The 22,485-nt window shown below is 37.5% G+C and overlaps 1 protein-coding gene and 1 pseudogene across 7 annotated transcripts in view; one reads left to right on the plus strand and one right to left on the minus strand.

Annotated features, from left to right (window-relative positions):
- Positions 1 to 22,485, minus strand: part of Zpbp (zona pellucida binding protein) — a 184,600-nt gene that overhangs the window by 151,035 nt on the left and 11,080 nt on the right. The gene's annotated exons all lie outside the window — the stretch shown is intronic.
- Gm12599 (predicted gene 12599) lies at positions 6,229 to 7,281 on the plus strand (annotated as a pseudogene).

Consider the following 22,485-nt stretch of genomic DNA (forward strand, 5'->3'; position numbering starts at 1 on the left):
AGCATGAAGACAGACATATAAAATGGCCTTTATCTCATGCACCATAAAATGAAATGAACTAAGGCCTAATAAAAATGTAAATAAATTCCCAATGAATAAGATTAATGTCTGAGTGAATAAAAACTGAATTCAATTCAATATAATAAATAAAAAGTGAACACATTAATGAGAATCACAGATATGACTAATAATAATAATAATAATAATAATAATAATAATAATGTCAACAAACAGATGCTGAAAAGACTTCACAACATCAGGAACTCAAGGCATTACCATAAAACACAAGGCAGCCAGATAATGTGAAGCCAAGATATTTAAACTTTAATATCAATCAAAAATAAATTAAAAATCAACCTTTTATAGAGATATTACCTGCAGAATCTAAATGTTAATTTTAAGAATGAATTTAATACTTTCCAATATAATGAGGCAATAAAAAGGAGATCTGTTACATAAAAAAGATATAATCCAAGTGTAAAAGTTGCAGCAGGTGAAATCAATGAAATTAGCAGAACAATGAACACTAAAAATCATCTCACTTATAAAACTGATAAAAATAACAATTTCTAGAACTCTGGGAATTAATCAAACACTTTCACCAACCTAAAAATATTAATATAAGAAAATCAACAGTAAGGATCCAAAGCTGAGACCTGCAGGCAAAATGCTGCCTCCTGCAGCTTTTCCCCTCTCATGCAGATGTCAGAACTCTTTCCAAAGTGCTGGGAGATGGCCGAAAGCTTGGACATGAGATGTTCCTAGGGACACAAGCCAGGGACCTCCTGGAGCAAGGAGGAGCCTTTCCAACAACTGATCGCCAAAGTCAGGAGCCAAGAGAAGCTCTTCGTATACAAAGATGCTTCTACAATGCCTGTAGCCTTAAGTTCACAACTAACCCTGACAAGCTGGTCCAACTCTTACCCACAACCAGGTCCAACCTAAGGGCAGGGATGAATCAGTTTCCAGGGAGGACTCTCTACCACCCAGCACCTGGCAGTTTCCAATATTAGAGAGCATGGGAAATTTCTCCAAATCACCTTTTTTCCCCAACTTTTCTTAATCTTTTTCTTTGTTTTTACCCTGTGTATTAATTTAATTTTTTTTTATTTTTCAAAGATCTTTGAATTATATTTATTCTTTAAATAATTAATGTTGCTCAGATATTTCCCCTTATTTTGAATCAGATTTTTTTCTCTCTGATTCTTTTCTTCAAATTTTTTTCCTTTTGGGTTCAATTTTATATAAACTAGCTTTCTTTCATTTTGTTCAACCTTGACTTTTTCCTATTTCCTTTTCTTGCCCCATCCTTTCTTTCATTTATATTTATTTATATCTCTTTAATCTACTTAGTATTTATCATAGTTTATTGTACTTTATTGATTTTTTTCTTTTCTGTGGTTATTGTTGCTATGCTATTTGACTTTGATTTTAACTATATTTCCACACTTGTTTTGATATTCTTACTATTATAAAACTTTGTTTTCTCCTATATGAATAGTATTGGAAATTGATCCTTTTATTTCCTTTATGAAGTATGTCACTATGAAAACTCCCATGGAATAAATATCTATTCCTATGATACACAAATTACAGCTTGGAAACACACACACACACAAAACAAAACAAAACCAACTACTAAGAAGAATCAGTAAGAAAAATGTCTTTTCCAAAAATTCCAAAGCCCTTAATAATTACATCTAAAGATATTAAAATGGCTAAAATTCCAGACAAAGAATTCAAAAGTCTTGCTTTATAAAAGATCACTGACATTAAATAAGATTCAAATGTATGAAAGAAGTCAATTCAAGACCTGGATGAGAAAGACAATAACCTAGACAAAATTTTTTTTCTTTTTTTTTAACTTTTTCCAATTTTTTATTAGGTATTTTCTTCATTTACATTTCAATGCTATCCTGAAAGACCCCTATACCTTCCCCCTACCCTGCTCCCCTACCCACCCATTCCCACTTCTTGGCCCTGGTGTTCCCCTGAACTGGGACATATAAAGTTTGAAAGACCAAGGGGCCCCTCTTCCCAATGGTGGCCAACTAGGCCATCTTCTGCTACATATGCAGCTAGAGACACAAGCTCTGGGGGTACTGGTTAGTTTGTACTGTAGTCCCACCTATAGGGTTGTAGACCCCTTCAGCTCCTTGGGTACTTTCTCTAGCTCCTCCATTGGGGGCCCTGTGTTCCATCCAATAGCTGACTGTGAGCATTCACTTCTGTGTTTGCCAGGCACTGTCATAGCCTCACGAGAGACAGCTATATCAGGGTCCTTTCAGGAAAATCTTGCTGGCATATGCAATGGTGTCTGTGTTTGGAGGCTGATTATGGGATGAAACCCAAGAAGAAGGAAGACCAACGAGTGGTTACTTCATTCCTTCTTAGAATTGGGAACAAAATACCTATGGAAGGAGCTACAGAGACAAAGTTTGGAGCTGAGACAAAAGGATGGAACAACAAAGATTCTTAAACAACAACCAAAAAAAAAACCCATAGAATTTTGGAAATAAAAAACTCAAATGAATTAAATTAAAATCTCAATAGAAAGCATTGCCAATGTTCTAGAATAGGCAAAAAAAAAAAAAAAGAGACTGAAGACTAGGTTCAAAATTAATATACTCATATAGCAACAAAGGAAAAATAACCAAAACAAGAACCTCTATAAGTTACATGAGGAATTTAGAAACACTAATAGATACAAGAAGAAAGGGGGGAAAAAAACCACTGTTATCATATTATGATTACAATACCAAGAATAGAGACACAACAAAGAATACTCAAAACTACAAGGGAGAAACACCAAGGTAACAGCACACTTTTCAGCAAAAAAACTAAACTCTAGGAGCTTATGAAGAATATATATATATATATATTCAGTTCCTGAAGCAAAATAACTGTGCACCAGGACTAATATATCTAACAAAGTTATCCTTTGAGAGTAGGGGATAAAGAGAGATCTATGACAATCTTAAACTAAGCAATTCCTAAACACAAAACCAGCAACTACAGAACAAACCTAATAGAATAGGAAATAGAAGAGAAAGAAAAACAAGACACAAGCACAATACCTCTAGAATGAATAAATCTCAACAAAAGAATGGGTAACAAATAATACTCAAGTTTTATTAATTCAACAAACCAGCAAATCACTCAGATGAAGAAAAAAGTTAAATACCTTTTAACTAAACTTAAGTTATATATCTCAATAGTAACCTTAAATATAGACTGGTGACTGACTGGATAGTTTTTAAAACAACATCCAACTACTTTCTCTATTAAAAAACTATAATCTCCCCTCACTCGCTAAAACAGAATGATGGAAATGATATTCCAAAAGAAATTTAAAACAAAGTAGGGGTTTCTACCTTCATACCTAACAAAGCATATCCAAGCCTAAGTTAGTCATAAATGAGAAGAATACTGCATACTAATAAAAGTAACATACTTTCATAAAGACAAAATAATTATAAATAGATGTGAACTAAATATTAGATTACCTAATTTCATAAAACAAACATTTTTGAACATAGATGTAAAGACAGGTATTAGGCTGGACCAGTATTCAATCAATATCTCATTCTCTTTAGCCAGTAGATTATTCAGAGTAAAAAAGTAAATAAAAGGAAATCCAGGGTTAAGTAGATAAAATGAATTTAATAGGCAGACATTTATAGGATATACTGTGGGGATGTGACAGCCAGCTCTAACATGAGAGCATTGTGGTTTTTTCTGGCCCAGAAATGAGCTGCTCTAGCCCATCATTTGAGTGCACAGATCCAAGGAATAACTTAAACTGGCTCCCTGTGATGACTAAAGAAGCTTAACATGAAGCCTGGTATCCCTTAAGGTCCACTGACCTTTCTCTCCGGGGCCTAGTGGCCTGCAGGTGAGGTGAGAATAGGATAATGGCTATGAAGTATTAACAGCTGCCTTTGCTTCTGTACAGCCTGCTCCTTGCATGATAAGGGGATGAAATGGTCTTTTACTAAAGAGCCAGGAGGAGGAAGAGGGATCAACAACTGAGGGATGTAAAACAATTTTCCTGCCAAGTTGTGAATTTCTGATGTCTGCCTTGAAAATCCCACCTTAACCACGCCCTCTTCTGCATATTATGCTGTCTGTCTCTAAAGCTGCCATCCTTCTGTTAGCAGGAAAAATAAATTCATTTAATATAAATTTGAATTAAGTCTAGGTCTTTAGTCATTCCTAGTGACTTCAAATACCACAGCAAGGCCACCCAACAGCTGTGGAATCCTTTCTCAGTAATCCATAAATTTTTCTAAAAATACAGCACATTTTAGACCATAAAGCTACTCTTTTTATTATATTTAAATAACTTTTATTCAATGTTTAATATTACAGTCTTGAGAAAGTGTTAGAGATGCATTATCTATGGAAAAGCAAAAAATGTTTACAATTCTCAAAAATAAGAGCAGTGGACAACAGGTAAATCTCAGAGTCTCCTCAAGATAGAATAAGCAGTGTTTGCCTTATTTTTCTCTACTGTGTAAATCGATGGCTTCCCTTCAGACCCATGAGTATATAAAAACTCAAACTAAGCTACTCTTAATAAAAGCAAAAAACACAATAGTTCATCTACATTGTCAGATTATTATAAAATAATGAAATCTTGACTCATCTGAGTCATTGAAGACATCAATGGAAATTTTTTTTAATTCCTTGAATCAAAATAAAATGAAAATTAGTCATAATCCCTAGGATACTACAAAGGCAGTCATGAGAGAAGTTTGTAGCTGTAATTTCTTATATTCAAAATTCAGAACAAATTTAAATAAGTTACTTAATGGTGAACATTAAAGTAATAAAAAACAAAAATAAACAGGCCAAAACCAAAATACAAAGATATAAAGACTAAATATGAAGCAGTTGAGCAGGGCAGGAAAACAGGTAATGAGCCCCCCCCCCCCACCAGCTCTAAAATGTAACATCTGCAGCAGCCTTCCCTGCCTCCTGTCCCCTGCCCCATCTTCTGTGGGTACCACAGATCTTCCCTTACAAAGCTTCCTTTCTCAATTCTTTGCTTTTTCCCAGCCCTCAACTCCAGCAGGCAGCCACTGACAACCACCAGCCATGGAAGCAGGTGGGGTAACTGCAGATCTTCACCTCTCCTTCTAATCCTACATTCTCAAACCCTTCTCTCTCCAAAATCTCACCCCAAGCTCTATAGCAGAAAACTTGATGAGGTCTCTCTCTCTCCTCTCTGCCCCATCCCCAATGAATCACAAGATTCTTCTCTTTCAACATTCCTTCCCCCAAATCATCCATTATCCCAGCTTCCAGGCATTCTCTCTGAACACACCAAATGAAGAGGCCAGGGAAACAGAGGAAACAAAGCAAAGAACAAAACACCCACCTATAAAGAAAAAACAAAAATTAGCACCTAACCCTGTTATCATCTCAATCCCCGATGCTTGCATGCCACTGTAAAAACACAATCAATAACAGCCAAGACAGTATGTTTCCATCAGAGCCCAGCAACTCTACCACAGCAGGCCCTAAATATTCCAACATAGCTGAAGCACAAGAAAAAGACTTTAAAACCTCCTGTGTGGAGATTATAAAGGTTCTCAAAGAGGAAATGAATAAATCTCTTGATTCCAGGAAAACCAAAGAGTGGGAAGAAATTAATAAATTCCTCAAAGAAATCCAGAAGAACACAAACAGTGGAAGAAAATGAATAAAACTGCTCAAGACCTAAACAGTGTTTTTCTATGAAAATAGAATCAATAAACACCCAAGCTGGGCATGGTGGTGCACGCCTTTAATTCCAGTACTCGGGAGGCAGAGGCAGGCAGATTTCTGAGTTCAAGGCCAGCCTGGTCTACAAAGTGAGTTCCAAGACAGCCAGGGCTGTACAGAGAAACCCTGTCTTGGAAGAAAAAAAAGAAGGAAGAAGAAGAAGGAGGAGAAGGCGGGGGGAGGAGGAAGGGGAGGAGGGGGAGGAGGGGGAGGAGGGGGAGGAGGGAGGAGGAGGAGGAGAAGAAGAAGAAGAAGAAGAAGAAGAAGAAGAAGAAGAAGAAGAAGAAGAAGAAGAAGAAGAAGAAGAAGCAGCAGCAGCACCCAAACTGAAGGAATTCTAAAAATGAAAAATTTAGAAATTCAAACAGGACATACAAAGGCAAGCTTCAAAAAGAGAACACAAGATATGAAAGAGAAAATTTCAGATGTTGAAGTTATGGTATAAGAAATTAACTATCGGGGCTGAACGAGGCAGGCTCGTGGACCAGTGACATCCAGAAATTAAGAGTTTTTTGAGACCCGGGAGGTCGCGGACCGGTGCTCCGCGGCTGTCATCATGCCACAAAATGAATATATTGAATTGCACCGCAAACGATATGGATATCGTTTGGACTACCATGAGAAAAAGAGAAAGAAAGAAGGTCGGGAGGCCCATGAACGTTCAAAGAAGGCAAAAAAAAAAAAAAAAAAGATTGGCCTGAAGGCTAAGCTCTACCATAAACAGCACCATGCCGAGAAAATACAAATGAAAAAGACTATTGAGATGCATGAGAAAAGAAACATCAAACAGAAGGATGATGAGAAGACGCTGCAGGGAGCAGTCCCTGCCTATCTGCTGGACAGAGAGGGCCAGTCGAGAGCAAAAGTCCTTTCTAACATGATTAAGCAGAAACGGAAAGAAAAGGCGGGAAAATGGGAGGTCCCTCTACCCAAAGTTCGTGCCCAAGGAGAAACAGAAGTATTGAAAGTTATTCGATCAGGAAAAAGGGAAAAGAAGGCATGGAAGAGAATGGTAACTAAAGTCTGCTCTGTTGGTGATGGCTTTATAAGAAAACCACCTAAATATGAAAGATTCATTAGGCCTATGGGTCTACATTTCAAAAAAGCCCATGTCACACACCCTGAGCTGAAAGCTACCTTTTGCCTGCCTATTCTCGGTGTGAACAAGAATCCATCATCCCCATTACATACAACCCTGGGGGTGATCACCAAAGGTACAGTTATTGAAGTGAATGTGAGCGAGTTGGGCCTTGTGACACAAGGAGGCAAGGTTATTTGGGGAAAGTACGCGCAAGTTACCAACAATCCTGAGAACGATGGGTGCATAAATGCGGTCTTGCTGGTCTGACAGTGACGCCACTCATACATGTCATTCCACTCACTACTGAAGACTACACCCTGTCAGGAAAACACCGTCACTGGGGTCCTTCTAAACCACCGAGCAGCCTTACCCCACGTGCAGTCATCAAGTATTTACTAAGTTGTAAAGGAAAATAAAACTGCCCAGTTTGAAAAAAAAAAAAAAAGAAAGAAATATTTAAATCTGAAGGACTCTTGGCACATCCAGGAGATGTAGGACACATAAAAAGACCAAATCTAAAAATAATAAGAATGGAGTAAGGAAAAAATCCTAACTCAAAGGCCCAGAAAATATTTTTAACAAAATCAAAAAAAGAAAATTTTCCTAACCTAAGAATGAGAAGCCTATCAATGTACAAGAAGCACTCAGAACACTAAACAGACTAGACCAGAAAAGAAAGTTCCCTCGCTGGACAGTGGTGGCACACACCTTTAATCCCAGCACTTGGGAGGCAGAGGCAGGTGGATTTCTGAGTTCAAGGCCAGCCTAGTTTACAGAGTGAGTTCCAGAACAGCCAGGACTACACAGAGAAACATTTCACCCAAACAAAAGAATACTCATTACCTCACGGAACCTTCTCCAAAATTGATCAAATAATTAATTAATCACAAGGTAAGCCTCAAGAAATACAAGAAGACTGAAATAACTCCATGCATTTTATCACATCACCATGTATTAAGATATACTTCAACAACAACAGAAACAAAAAAAAAAAAAAAAAGCCTACATACTTATGGAAGCTGAACAACTCTCTACTCAATGATCACTGGGACAGGGAAGAAATAAACAAATAAATTAAAGACTTTCTAAAATTCAATGAAAGTGAAGGCACAACATACTCAAACTTATGGGACACTATGAAAGAGCTAAGAGGAAAGTTCATAACACTAAGTGCCCTCATAAAGAAATTGGAGAGTTCTCACACTAATAAATTAAAAGAATGTCTGAAGGTCCTAGAAAAAAAGAAAGCAAACATGCCCAGGAGGACTAAACAGGAGGAAATAATCAAACTCAGGGTTGAAATCAATCAATAAGAAACAAAGACAATAAAAAGAATCAATGAAACCAAGACCTGTTTCTTTGAGAAAATCAACAAGATGGACAAAAAATTAGCCAAATTAACTAAAAGGTAGAGAAACGATATGCAAATTAACAAAATCAGAAATGAAAAGGGAGACATAACAACAAACACTGAAGAAATTCAAAGAATCATTAGGTCTTACTTCAAAAAGCCTATATGCTACAAAATTGGAAAATCTAAATGGAAAAGATGATTTTCTAGACAGATACCAATTACCAAAACTAAATTAAGATTAGATAAACTGATCTTGACTAGTACTATAACCCCTAAGGAACTAGAAGTAGTCATTTAAAGTCTCCCAAACAAAAGAGCAATGGGCCAGATAGATTTAGAGCAGAATCCTACCAGACTTTCAAAGAAGAACTAATGCCAATACTCCTCAAACTATCCCATAAAATAGAAGCAGAAGGAACATTGCAAAACTCATTCTATGAGGAAACAGTCACCCTGATATCTAGACCACACAAAGACTCAACAAAGAAAGAGAACTTTAAACCAATTTCTCTCATGAATATTGATGGAAAAATACTTAACAAACTGAATCCAAAAACATTAGCTACATTATCTACAATTATCAAAGACATTATCTACAATGATCAAGAAGGCCTTATTCAAGGGATGCAGGGGTGGTTCAAAATATGAAAATCCAACAATGTAACTCACCATGCAAACAAACTCAAAGGAAAAAAAAAAAAACCTACAGCAAGAACATCTAACACCAGAGATTACCAGATGGTGAAAGGCAAACGCAAGAATCTTACCGACAGAAACTAAGATTACTTGGCATCATCAGAACCCAGTACTCCCACCACAGTGAGTCCTGGATACACTAACACACCAGAAAAGCAAGATTCAGATATAAATCATATCTCATGATGCTGGTAGAGGATATTAAGAAGGATATTAATAACTCCCTTAAAGAAATACAGGAGAACACAGCTAAAAAGGTAGAAGCCCTTAAAGAAGAAACACAAAAATTCCTTAAAGAATTGCAAGAAAATACAACCAAACAGGTGGCAGAATTGAAAAAAACCATCCAGTATCTAAAACTGGAAGTAGAAACAATAAGAAATTACAAAGGGAGACACCTCTGGAGATAGAAATCCTAGGAAAGAAATCAGAAGCCATAGATGCAAGTATCACCAACAGAATACAAGAGATGGAAGAGAGAATTTCAAGTGCAAAAAATTCCATAGAAAACATGGACACAACAATCAAAAAAACGGAAAATGCAAAAAGATCCTAACTCAAAACATCCAGGAAATCTAGGACACAGTGAGAAGACCAAAGCTAAGGATAATAGGTATAAATGAGAATGAAGATTTTCAACTGAAAGGGCCAGTAAATATCTTCAACAAAATTATAGAAGAAAACTTCCCTAACTTAAGGAAAGAGATGCCCATTAACATACAAGGAGTCTATAGAACTACAAATAGATTGGACCAGAAAAGAAATTCCTCCCAACACATAATAATCAAAACACCAAATGCCCTAAATAAAGAAAGAATATCAAAAGCAGTAAGGGGAAAAGGTCAAGTAACATTTAAAGGCAGACCCACCAGAATTACACCAGACTTCTCACCAGAGACTATGAAAGCCATAAGATCGTGGACAGATGTCATATAGACCCTAAGAAAACACAAATGTCAGGACAGGCTACTATAGCCAGCAAAACTCTCAATTACCATAGATGGAAAAACCAAAATATTCCATGACAAAACCAAATTTACACAATATCTTTCCACGAATCCAGCCCTTCAAAGGATAAAAAAAAGAAAATTCCAACACAAGGAGGGAAACTATGCCCTAGAAAAACCAAGAAAGTAATATTTCAACAAACCTAAAAAAAGATAATCTCACGAACAGAATCTCAACTCTAACAAAAAAAAATAACAAGAAGCAACAATTACTTTTCCTTAATATCTCTTAATATCAATGGACCTAATTCCACAATAAAAAAGATATAGACTAACAGACTGAATACGTAAACAAGACGCAACATTTTGCTGCATACAGGAAAGCCACCTCAGGGACAAAGACAGACACTACCTCAGAGTAAAAAGCTGGAAAACAATTGTCCAAGAAAATGGTCCCCAGAAACAAGGTAGAGCAGCCACTCAAATATTAAATAAAATCGACTTTCAACCTAAAATCAAAAAAGACAAGAAGGGAAACATCATACTCATCAAGGTAAAATTCACCAAGATGAACTCTCAATTCTGAACATCTATGCTCCAAATGCAAGGGCATCCACATTCATTAAAGAAACTTTAGTAAAGCTCAAAGCATACATTGCACCCCACACAATAACAGTGAGAGATTTCAGGACTCCACTTTCATCAATGCACAGATCCTGGAAATAGAAACTAAACAAAGGCACAGTGAAACTAACAGAAGTTATGAACCAAATGGATTTAACAGATATCTATAGAACATTTTACCCTAAAACCTTCTCGGCACCTCATGGTACCTTCTCCAAAACTGACCATATAATCAGTCACAAAACAGGCCTCAACAGATACAAAAATACTGAAATAACCCCATGCATCACCACAGACTAGGGCTGATCTTCAATAACAACATAAATAATAGAAAGCCCACATACACGTGGAAGCTGAACAACACTCTACTCAAGGATAATTTGGTCAGGGAAAAAAATAAAGAAATTAAAGACTTTTTAGAGTTTAATGAAAATGAAGCCACAATATGCCCAAAATTATGGGACACAATGAATGCAGTCCTAAGAGGAAAACTCATAGCTCTGTGTGCCTCCATAAAGAATCTAGAGAGAACATACAGGAGCAGCTTGACAGCACACCTAAAAGCTCTAGAACAAAAGGAAGCAAATTCACCCAAGAGGGGTATAAGGCATGAAATAATCAAACTCAGAGCTAAAATCAACCAAGTGGAAACAAAAAGAATTATTCAAAGAATCAACCAAACCAGGAGCTGGTTCTTTGAGAAAACCAACAAGACAGATAAACCCTTAGCCAGACTAAGTAGAGAGCACACGGATAGTATCCTAATTAACAAAATAAGAATGAAAAGGGAGACATAACAACAGAAACTGAGAAAATCCAAAAAATCATTAGATCCTACAACAAAAGCCTATACTCAACAAAACTGGAAAATCTGGATGAAATGGACAATTTTCTATACAGGTACCAAGTACCAAAGCTAAATCAGGATCAGATAAAATATCTAAACAGTCCTATGGGAAGTCCTATCCCCTGAAGAAACTGAAGCAGTATTAATAGTCTCCCAACCAAAAAAGAAGCCCAAGACTAGAAGGGTTTAGTGCAGAGTTCTATCAGACCTTCAAAGAAGACCTAATTACAATTCTCCTCAAACTATTTCACAAAATAGAAACAGAAGGTACTCTACCCAATTTCTACTATGAAGCCAGAATTACTGTGATACCTAAACCTTACAAAGACCCAACAACTTCAGAACAATTTCCCTTATGACTATAAAAGCAAAAATACTCAATAAAATTCTCAATAGCAAAATCAAGAACACATCAAACCATCATCGATCATAATCAAGTAGGCTTCATCCCAGGGATGCAGGGATGGTTCGGTATATGGAAATCCATCAACATAATCCACTATATAAACAAACTCAAAGAAAAAAAAACATATGATCATTTCATTAAATGCTGAGAAAGCATCTAACAAAATCCAATACCCATTCATGAGAAAAGTCTTGGAAAGATCAGGAATTCAAGGCCCATACCTAAACATAGAAAAGTAATATACAGCAAACTGTAGCCAACATCAAACTAAATGGAGACAAACTTGAAGCAATCCCACTAAAATCAGGGACTAGACAAGGTTGCCCACTCTATCCCTAATTATTCAATATATTACTGGAAGTCCTAGCCAGAGCAATTAGACAACAAAAGTAGATCAAATTGGAAACGAGAAGTCAAATTATCACTTTTTGCAGATGATATGATAGTATATTAAGTGACCCCAAAAATTCCACCAGAGAAATCCTAAACCTGATAAACAACTTCAGTGAAGAAGCTGGATATAAAATCAACTTAAACAAATCAGTGGCCTTTCTGTACACAAGGGATAAAGGGGCTGAGAAAGAAATTAGGGTAACAAGACCCTTCACAATAGTCACAAATAATTTAAAATACCTAGGTGTGACTTTAACTAAGCAAGTGAAAGATCTGTATGATAAGAACTTCAAGTCTCTGAAGAAAGAAATCAAAGAAGATATCAGAAGATGTAAAGATCTCACATGCTTATGGATTAATATAGTAAAAATGGCCATCTTACTGAAATCAATCTACAGCTTCAATGGAATCCCCATCAAAATTCCAACACAATTCTTCACAAAGTTAGAAATGGCAATTTGCAAATTCATCTGGAATAACAAAAAACCTAGGATAACAAAAACTATTCTCAACAATAAAAGAACCCCTGGGGGAATCACCATGCCTGACCACAAGCTGTACTACAGAGCAATTATGAATAAAAACTGCATGGTACTGGTACAGCAACAGACAGGTAGATCAATGGAATAGAATTGAAGACCTAGAAATGAACCCACACACCTATGGTCACTTGTTTTTGACAGGAGATCTAAAACCATCCAGTGGAAAAAAGCATTTTCAACAAATGGTGCTGGCACAACAGGAAGTTATCATGTAGAAGAATGTGAATTGATCCATTCTTATCTCCTGATACAAAGCTCAAGTCTAAGTGGATCAAAGAACTCCACATAACACCAGAGACAATGAAACTTACAGAAGAGAAATGGGGAAAAGCCCCGAAGATATGGGCACAAGAGAAAAATTCCTAAAGACAACAGCAATGCCTTGTGTTGTAAGATCAAGAAACTACAAATGGGACCTCATAAAATTGCAAAGCTTCTATAAGGCAAAAGATACTGTCAATAAGACAAAAAGGCCACCAACAGATTGGGAAAGGATTTTTACCAGTCCTAAATCTGATAGGGAACTAATATCCAATATATACAAAGAGCTCAAGAAGCTGGACTCCAGAAATTCAAATAACCCCATTAAAAATGGGGTTCACACACACCTAAGGACACGATCTTTGACAAGGGGGCTAAAACCATCCAGTGGAAAACAGACAGCATTTTCAACAAATGGTGCTGGCACAACTGGTGGTTATCATGTAGAAGAATGTGAATTGATCCATTCCTATCTCCTTGTACTAAGGTCAAATCTAAGTGGATTAAGGAACTCCACATAAAACCAGAGACACTGAAACTTATAGAGGAGAAAGTAGGGAAAAGCCTCGAAGATATGGGTACAGGGGAAAAAAATTCCTGAATAGAACAACAATGGCTTGTGCTGTAAGATAGAGAATCGACAAATGGGACCTCATAAAATTGCAAAGCTTCTGCAAAGCAAAAGACATCGTCAATAAGACAAAAAAGCCACCAACAGATTGGGAAAGGATCTTTACCTATTCTAAATCAGATAGGGGACTAATATCCAATATATATAAAGAACTCAAGAAGGTGGACTCTAGAAAATCAAATAACCCCATTAAAAAATGGGGCTCAAAGCTAAACAAAGAATTCTCACCTGAGGAATACCGAATGGCTGAGAAGCACCTGAAAAAATGTTCAACGTCCTTAATCATCAGGGAAATGCAAAGCAAAACAACCCTGAGATGCCACTTCACACCAGTCAGAATGGCTAAGATCAAAAACTCAGGTGACAGCAGATGCTGGTGAGAATGTGGAGAAAGAGGAACACTCCTCCACTGTTGGTGGGATTGCAAGCTTGTACAATCACTCTAGGAATCAGTCTGGTGGTTTCTCAGAAAATTGGACATAGTACTATCCAAAGATCCAGCAATACCTCTCCTTGGCATATATCCAGAAAATGTTCCAACTGGTAATAAGAACACATGCTCCACTATGTTCATAGCAGCCTTATTTATAATAGCCAGAAGCTGGAAAGAACCCAGATGCCCCTCAACAGAGGAATGGATACAGAAAGTATGGTATATGTACACAATGGAGTACTACTCAGCTATTAAAAAGAATGAATTTATGAAATTCCTAGGCAAATGGATGGACCTGGAGGACATCATCCTGAGTGAGGTAACCCAATCACAAAAGAACTCACACAATATGTACTCACTGATAAGTGGATATTAGCCCAGAAACTTAGAATACTCAAGCTATAAGATACAATTTGCAAAACACATGAAACTCAAGAACAACGAAGGCCAAAGTGTGGACACTGTGCCCCTTCTTAGAACTGGGAACAAAACACCCATGGAAGGAGTTACAGAGACAAAGTTTGGAGCTGAGACGAAAGGATGGACCATCTAGAAACTGCCATATCCAGGGATCCATCCCATAATCAGCTTCCAAACGCTGACACCATTGCATACACTAGCAAGATTTTGCTGAAAGGACCCAGATATAGCTGTCTCTTGTGATACTATGCTGGGGTCTAGCAAACACAGAAGTGGATGCTCACAATCAGCTATTGGATGGATCACAGGGCCCCCAATGAAGGAGCTAGAGAAAGTACCCAAGGAGCTAAAGGGGTCTGCAACCCTATAGGTGGAACAACAATATGAACTAACCAGTACTCCCCAGAGCTTGTGTTTCTAGCTGCATATATATCAGAAGATGGCCTAGTCGGCCATCAGTGGAAAGAGAGGCCCATTGGTCGTGCAAACTTTATATGCCTCAGTACAGGTGAACACCAGGGCCAAAAAGTGGGAGTGGGAGGGTGGGGGAATGTGTAGGGGATCGTGTGGGGGACTTTTGGGATAGCATTGGAAATGTAAATGAAATAAATACCTAATTAAAAAAGTGGGGTTCATAGCTAAACAAAGAATTCTCAACTGAGGAATACTGAAGGACTGAGAAGCACCTGAAAAAAATGTTCAACATCCTTAATCATCAGGTAAATGCAACTCAAAACAACCCTAAGATTCCACCTCACACCAGTCAGAATGGCTGAGATCAAAAATTCCGGTGTCATCAGATGCTGATGTGGATGGAAAAAGAGGACCATTCTTCCATTTCTGTTGGGATTGCAAGCTTGTACAACCACTCTGAAAATCAGTTCGATGGTTCCTCAGAAAATTAGACATAGAACTACCCAAAGATCCAGCAATACCTCTCCTGGGCATATATCCAGAAGATGTTCCAACTGCTCCACTATGTTCATAGCAGCCTTATTTATAATAGTCAGTAGCTGGAAAGAAGCCAGATGTCCCTCAACAGAGGAATGGATACAGAAAATGTGGTACACTTACACTATGGAGTACTACTCAGCTATTAAAAACAATGAATTTATGAAATTCTTGGGCAAATGGATGTATCTGGAGGATATCATCCTGAGTGAGGTAAATCAATCACAAAAGAACACACATGATATGTACTCACTGATAAGTGGATATTAGCCCAGAAACTTAGAATACCCAAGACACAATTTGCAAAACACAAGAAAATCAAGAAGGAGGAAGACCAACGTGTAGATACTACATTCCTCCTTAGAATAGTGAACAAAATACCCATGGAAGGAGTTACAGAAAAAAAGTTTGGAGCTGAGATGAAAGGATGGACCATCCAGAGACTGCCTCACCCGGGAATCCATCGCATAATCAGCCACCAAATGCAGACACTATGGCATATGCCAGAAAGATTTTGCTGAAAGGACCCTGATATAGCTGTCTCTTGTGAGGCTATGCCAGTGCCTGTCAAATTCAGAAGTGGATGCTCACAGTCACCTATTATGTGGAACACAGGGCCCCCAATGGAGGAGCTAGAGAAAGTACCCAAGGAGCTGAAGGGGTCTACAACCCGATAGCTTTCCAGAAATATAAACTACAATATGAACTAACCAGTACCCCCAGAGCTTGTGTCTCTAGCTGCATATGTAGCAGAAGTTGGCCTATTCGGCCGTCATTGGGAAGAGAGGCCCCTTGGTCTTGCAAACTTTATATGCCCTAGTACAGGGGATCATCAGGGCCAAGAAGTGGGAGTGGGTGGGTAGAGGAGGGGGTAGGGGGAGGGTATAGGGGACTTTTGGGATAGCATTTGAAATGTAAATGAAGAAAATAACTAATTAAGAAATTAAAAATAAATAAATAAAAATAAAAAATAAAGGGCAATTTGCAAAGTCATCTAAAATAACAAAAAACTTAGGATAGCAAAAACTATTCTCAACAATAAAAGAACCTCTGGTGGAATCACCATCTCCAACCACAAGATATATGTACTAAAAGCAACTGTGATAAAAGAAAAAAAAAAGTTCATGGTAGTGGTACAGCGACAGACAGGTAGATCAGAAGACTCAGAAATCAACCTGTACAACTAAGGTCACTTGATCTTTGACAAAGGAGCTAAACCCATCAGTGGAAAAGAGAGCATATGCAACCTATAGTGCTGGCTCAACTTGAGGTTAGCATGTAGAAGAATGCAAATTGATCCATTCTTATCTCCTTGTACAAAGTTCAAGTTCAAGTGGAACAAGGACTTCCACACAAAACCAGATACACTGAAACCAATAGAATAGAAAGTGGGTAAGAGCCTCAATCATATGGACACAGGGAAAATTTTCCTGAACTGAACACTGATAGCTTATGCTCTAAGATCAAAAATTGACAAATGGGATCTCATAAAATTGCAAAGCTTCTGTAAGACAACAGGCACTGTCAATAGGACAAAATGGCAACCAACAGATTTGGAAAAGATCTTTACCACCCCCTACATCTGATAGAGGGCTAATATCCAACATATACAAAGAACTCAAGAAGTTAGACTTGGGAAAACCAAATAAGCCTATTAAAAATGGGGTAGGCAAATGGATGGAAGTAGAAAATATCATCCTGAGTGAGGTATCCCAACCATAAAAGAACACACATGGTATGCAATACCTGATTAGTGGATATTAGCCCAGATTCTTGGAATACCCAAGATACAATTCACAAACCACATTAAACTCAAGAAGAAGGAAGATCAAAATGTGGATACTTTAAGGAGTTACAAAGACAAAATGTGGAGCAGAGACTGAAGATATGACCATCCAGAGACTTCCCCACTTAGGGATCCATCCCATATACAGTAACCAAACCCAGACACTACTGTGGATGCCAACAAGTACTTGCTGACAGAAGACTGTTATAGCTGTCTCCTGAGAGGCTCTATCTGTGCCTGACAAATACAGAGGTGGATGCTCACACCCAAACATTGGACTGAACATAAGGTTCCCAATGGAAAAGCTAGAGAGAAGACCCAAGGAGCTGAAGGGATTTTCAGCCCCATAAGAACAACAATATGAACTAACCAGTACCCCCCAGAACTCCCAGGGACTAAACCACCAACCGAAGAATACACATGGTGGGACTCATGGCTCCAGCTGCATATGGAGCAGAGGAGGTCTTCTCGGTCATCCAAGGGAGGAGAGGCCCTTGGTCCTGTGAAGGCTCGATGCCCCAGTGTAGGGGAATGCCAGGGCCAGGAAGCAGGAGTGGGTATGTTGGTAAGCAGGGGGGAAGGGGAAGGGGGATAGAGAATTTTTGGAGGGGAAACCTGGAAAGGGGATAACATTTGAAGTGTAAATAAAGTATCTAAAAAAAAAAAAGAAAAAGAAAACGAAAAAGAAAAAGAAACAGTCATTAAAAGTCTCCCAACTGCCCCAAAATAGTTTTAATTCAGAATTCTACCAAACTTTCAAAGAAGAGTTAATACCAATATTTTTCAAATTAAAACACAAAATAGGGACAGAAGAAGAAACATTACCCAATTGATTATATGAAACAGGATCACGCTGATACCCAAACCACTCAAAGACCCATCAAAGAAGGAGAATTGAAACTTATTACCCTTATGAACATAGATGCAAAAATACTCAGTAAAATACTTGTAAACTAAACTCAAGAACACATCAAAAATATCATCCACTATGATCAAGTAGGCTTCATCCCAGAGATTCAGGGATGTTTCAATATACAAAAAACACGAAATGTAATCCACCATATAAATAAACTGAAAGAAAAATAACCTCATGTCCATCTCACTGGATGAAGAAAAGACAATGACAAATATCCACCACCCCTTCATGATAAAAGTCCTGGAGAGATTAGGGATACAATGGACACACTTAAACATAATAAAATCAGTTTATAGCAAGTCCACTGGCAACATCAAATTAAATGGAGACAGAGACATACAAAGCAATTCTAATAAAATCAGGAACAAGGCAAAGCTGTGCACTGTCTTCATATTTCAATATAGTACTTTAAGTTCTAGGTAGAGCAATAAGACAACTGAGGGAGAGACTAGTTGAGACTAGTCCAGGTTAGTTGAGACTGCTAGTCTTTCTGGATCTCTCAGACACTGAGCCACTGTAATCAGGCACTGTAATCAGGCAGCATACACCAGCTGATATTTGGCCCCCAACACATATACAGTAGAGGACTGCAGGGTTTGGACTCAGTCAGAGAAGATGCACCTAACCCTCAAGAGACTTGGGGGTCCCAGGGAGTGGGGAGGTCTGGTGGGATGGGGGTGGGGCATCCTCTTGGAGACAGGGGTGTGGAGAGGGTGTAAGGGATGTGGAACAGTTGGAGAGTGGACCAGGAAGGGGATGAAGTCTGGACTGTAAAAAAAGATTAAAGAATAGGTTTTTTTAAATCCACTAACAATTAAAAAAAAACCGACAACTGAGAGAGATCAAGGGGATACAAACTGGAAAGGAATTCAGTCAAAATATCTTCATTTGCAAATGGTATGATAGTATAAAAAAGTGACCCTAAAAATCTCACAGGGGAACTCCTACAGCTTGATAAACAAGTAGCTGTATACAAAATTAATTTACAAAAATCAGTTGCAATTCTATATACAAATGGCAAATGGATTGTGAAAGATATTATAGAAATAACACCTTTCACAATAGCCTCAAAATATCTTAGGATGAAACCAAGCCAGTGAAAGATTTGCATGATAAATATTCAAGTCTTTGAAGAAAGAAACTAAAAACAATATCAGAAGATGAAAAGATCAAACATTCTTAAGGATAAGTCTAATTAACATAGTAAAAATGGACATCCTACCAAAAGCAATCTACAGATTCAATGCAATCCTCATCAAAATTCCAACACAATTCTTTACAGACATTGAAAGGACCATTTGAAGCTTTATATGGGAGGTGGGAGAAGCAGAATAGGTAAAACAATCCTTATCAATGAATTAACTGCTGGAATCCTACCATTCCAACTATTTCAAGTTGAACTATAAAGCTATAGTAATAAAAACAGCATGGTATCAGAATAAAAACTGACATGTCGATCAATAGGATCAAATTGAAGATCCAAACATGAATCCACACACCTACTGACACCTGGCTTTTTATAAAGAAGCCAGAAATACATATTGAAATAAAGAAAGCATCTTCAACAAATGGTGCTGGTCAAACTAGAAAATGTCCACTAGCATGTAGAAGAATGCAAATATAACATATTTAACCTCCACAAATGGATGGAATGGATCAAAGACCTCAATATAAAACTGGATATACTGAACCCGATAGAAGAGAAATCTGGGAAAAGCCTTGAACTCACTGACATAGGAAAATTTTTCTGAGCAGAACACCATACGAACAGACACTAAGACAAGTAATAAATGGGACCTCATGAAACTGAAAATTTTCTATAAGCAAATTTTCTATAAGCAAAGGACACCATTATTGGGAAAAAGCAACAACCTACAGAATGGGAAAATATTTTTACTAACTCTGCATCCAGTAGAGAACTAATATCCAAAGTATATATACAGAACTCAAAAAAACCAATAACCCAATTTAAAAATCTGGAACATATATAAACAGTGAATTCTCAGTAGACAAAACTCAACTGGCTGAGAAACACTTGAAATGTTCAACAACCTTACATCAGGGAAATGCAAATCATAACTACTGTGAGATTCCATCTTACAGAATCAGAATGGCTGACATCAATAGCATGACAGCTCATATTAGTGAGGATGTGGAACAAGGGAATACTCCTCCTTTGCTGAAGGGAGTGCAAACTTGTACAGCAACTGTGGACATCAACATGTCAGTTACTCTCTAAGATGGAAATCAATATACCTCAAGATCCAGTTATAATCACTCTTGGGTATACCCCCAAGGATGTTCCATCCTACAACAAGGACACTTCATTAACCATGTCCACTCCTGCTCTATTCATAATAGGCAGAAATTGTTAACCAACAGATAAAGAGGTCAGGAAAATATGAACATTTAAACCATGGAACATTATTCAGCTGTTATTTTAAAAATTGTAAAAGTTTCAGGTACATGGATGAAACAACACACACACACAAAAAAAAAAAAAAAAAAAAAAAAAAAAAACAATCCTGTAGTGTGTAAGGTAACCCTGAAATCTACATGATACACTTGTGCAATAGTAACTTAAGGAAAGAAAGAACGCAAACTACACACACAGAAGAAAGGAAGACACCAAATCACCCCCACTAACAAACACCATTACACTCAAACTGCCTTACAGACTCCCTTAGAACACCTTCATCTCAAGTAAGAACATTAAGCAAAGTCTCAGGATAAAATTCATCATACTAATTTCAATAGCTTTTCTGTATAGAAACATACTTAGAAAGAAACAAGGGAACCAATCCCATTCACAATAGCCTTAAAGAACACTTGCGGGGGGTGGGGGGAGAACATAAAACAAAAAAACTACAATGAAAAATTTGAAAATACCAAAGAAAGAAACTTAACGGGACATTATTAAATGACAGATAGACTTCTAGGTTCATGGATTGGCAAATTAATATTATGAGTCTGTCTGTATTACTGAAAACAACCTATAGATTCAATGCAATTGCCACTAAAATGCAACATAGAGAGACCCATGGCTCCAGCTGCATATATAGCAGAGGATGGCCTTGTTGGACATCAATGAGAGGAGAGGCCCTTGGCCCTGAGAAAGCTCGATGCCCCAGTGTAGGGGAATGCCAAGACAGGGAAGTGGGAGTAGGTGGGTTGTTTAGCAGGGGGGGGGGATGGGATAGGGGGCTTTCGGAGGGGAAACCAGGAAAGGAGATAACATTTGAAATGTAAATAAAATAATCTAATAAAAAATAAAAATTTTTAAAATGCAACAGAAATATTTTAATTTTTTTTTAATTCATAAAGTAGTACAAAAGATTGCAAATAGCCAAAGTCGCCCTGGGAAAGAAATAGCACTGCTGGAAGTAACCCAATATCAAATTTTAAATTATATGACAGAGTAACAATAATAAACCATAATAGTGGCACAAAACCAACACAGGCCAACACAATTGCCCCAGGAACCAAAAAAGAACCAACGCAGCTATGGCCTTATGGTTCCCAACAAAGGTGGTATAAAAACATATCTCAGACAAAAATTAGCCTGCACAGTAAATGGACAGAAACAAACACCTACACATGGAAAACTGAAAGTAGATTTCTAACATTCATCTTCTACAGAAATCCATTCAAACTACTTCAAGGGCTTAGATGTAAGGCCTGAAACTTTGAAACTATTAGAACCATCACTTCAATATAATGGGCAGAGGTGATACCTTTCTTAGTAGGACCAAAACAGCTCAGAAAATAATTAAACACCCATTGTACATCAAAGAAACAATTAGCAGAGTTAAAAAAATGGAAGAAAATCTTTGCCAGCTATTACTCTGTCAACAGACCAATATCTGTAATATATTTTTAATTCAAGTTAAACACTATAATAGCAAACAGTTAAATCAGAAATGAGAAACTGAAGAGATACCTTTCAAAATAAGAAATACAAATGTATACCCAATGAAACCCATAGAGAAACTACATTTTTCATTCTAAGTGGTTTAATTGACCATAACTTCTTGGTTGGGAATGAAACCGTGTGTCTACTTCCCATTCTCAGACCTGGTTTGAATCTGTGCAGGCCATATGCATGCTGTCACAGTCTCTGTGACCTCATATGTTCATCAGTCCTGTTGTGTCTGGAAGACACTGTTTCTTTGGTATCACCCATCACCTCAGGCTCTGATGATCTTTCTGCTTCCCTTCCATATAGTACCCTGAGCCCTCAGGGAATGAATTTGATGAAGGCATCCCATTTAATGTGGAATGCTCCAAGGTGGCTCACTCCTTGCACATTGTCTAGTTTATCCTTTTTCTCTCTCTCACTCGCTGTTTTTACCCTACAGGGCCTTCACATATATGGCTTCTAGTTTAGTGATTTTATGGGATTCATGACTATGTGAAGGAACACGTGGT

Source organism: Mus musculus, chromosome 11, assembly GCF_000001635.26.
Source record: "Mus musculus strain C57BL/6J chromosome 11, GRCm38.p6 C57BL/6J".
Taxonomy (NCBI): Eukaryota; Metazoa; Chordata; class Mammalia; order Rodentia; family Muridae; genus Mus; species Mus musculus.